Raw genomic sequence first — 1,821 nt, 5'->3', positions numbered from 1 at the left:
TTTCAGGCAACTTGCATTCCTCGAGCGCCTGCGACGTGCCCCGCACGAGGCCTCTCCGACCTTCCGAGTGCAGGCCCCCGGGCCCACCGGGGTCCTCCGGGAAGATTCCGCCCTCCGCCCCATCTCCCTCCCTACTCCGCCCGACTCTTCTATCTCTGATGTCCGGTTTCACTCCGAGTTTAGCATTTAATTGTTCTCTGGTTATTTCTCCTGTTAAGGGTCAGTCAGTGGCAGGGTCAGGGGATCACTTTTTGATCAAAATCAAGGGTCAGTCTGAAAGTGGAGTGAGGGGTCAGAGTGTGGCCAGAATTGGGGTTTTAGCCAGACTGTGGCAAGGTTTGGAGATAGTGTGGGTGGAAGTTGGCAGTGGTCAGTCTACAGCTGGGCTTAATAGACAGAGAGTAGTAGCATCAGTGGCCAGTCAGTGAGTCAGTCTTGGGCACGGTCAGTGAACAGTGTGGATCAGGGTACTAGGTCACCCAGAGACTAGGATTTGGTGGTTGCCTTTGACAAGCCAGATAAGTGCAGTGGGGCGGGGTGTCGGTGTGGTAGCTCTCTGAACTCAAGATTCCTATCCCTCCACAGCTGGGGGCTGGTCATAGCCTCCCCCTGGCATTACTCAGACTGTAGAGCTGGGCTTCCATCTGGGACACTCCCTGCCCTCCACACCTCTCTGCTCCTACCTTATGCTAGATGCTGGAGGCAAAAAACCCCTGGCTGGGGCAGACCCGTGGTCAGACTGACGGTAACGCTGGCCATGGCAAGGAGGCCTTAGGCTTCTGAGGGACACCCCCAACACTTTGCGTCACCCATGGGGAACAGGTACCTTGATCTTCCCTGTACCTTCTGCCTTTTGTTTACAAACCTAAAAGCTGTTGGGGATGGAAGGGTTCTTAGAGGTCACACGTGTGGCCTAAGAGGGGAAGAAGCTTGCTCAGGGACACCCAGCAAGTTCGTGGTCAAGACAGGACTCAAGGGAACTCCCTAGTGGTTCCGTGGTTAGGACTCAGCACTTTCACTGCCCTGGCCTGGGTTCAATCCCTGGTGGGGGAACTAAGATCCCATTCCCATGGCCCAAAAAAAGACAGAAACTCATGCCTTTTACCTTTCTAGCTAGGGCACTCTTTGTGATCCTCTGCCTATCCTGAGCAAGGATTGTTATTCCCACTTTAGAGATGAGGCAGCTGAGGCCCTGAGAGGCTTCTGGACTCGCCCGGCTCTCTCAGATGGACTGCCAGGGGCGAGGGGACTGCACCCACCTGAGGATCTGGACCTGTGAAGTGGGGAGCCGGTGATTCCCTGAAGCATTGCGCCCTTGTCGTTGCCACCCAGCCCCTCCCTGGTGCCCTCATTAGGAGCGAATGAAACAAGGGTGGCCGGAGAAAGCTGGGGAGAGAACACTTTTTAAGAACTGCTGGGGAAAAGCTTAGCTGGGTTCTTATGGAAACATATGGAACTCATTACCCTAAGTCGAAGTGGTCGCTGGCCAGCTGGCAGTTGGTCAGTTTGGGGCTAAAAGTGTGTGTTGTGTGGTAGTGAGGGTACCTAAGGCAGACTCACCAGAATAACCTGCCCACTCACTTATCCAGGTTCTTCCCAAACCAGGTATTGTTTCCATTTTTAACATCAAAAAAAAGTGATTTCAAGACACCGGGTACTAGGCCACTCTAGGTTTTGTGGGTAGGATCAGAGACTTAGGGACCATCACGACAGACAGCCCCCCCAGAACCACCCACATCCTGACTCACACACGTCTTTTCACCACCAGGGCCCCTGCAGTGGGTCTAGATGTATGAAGGGATGGTCTCAGCTTCCATCCAG

Source organism: Bison bison, unplaced genomic scaffold, assembly GCF_000754665.1.
Source record: "Bison bison bison isolate TAMUID 2011002044 unplaced genomic scaffold, Bison_UMD1.0 scf7180017864516, whole genome shotgun sequence".
NCBI lineage: Eukaryota > Metazoa > Chordata > Mammalia > Artiodactyla > Bovidae > Bison > Bison bison.
Note: the sequence above shows the minus strand (reverse complement) of the source record.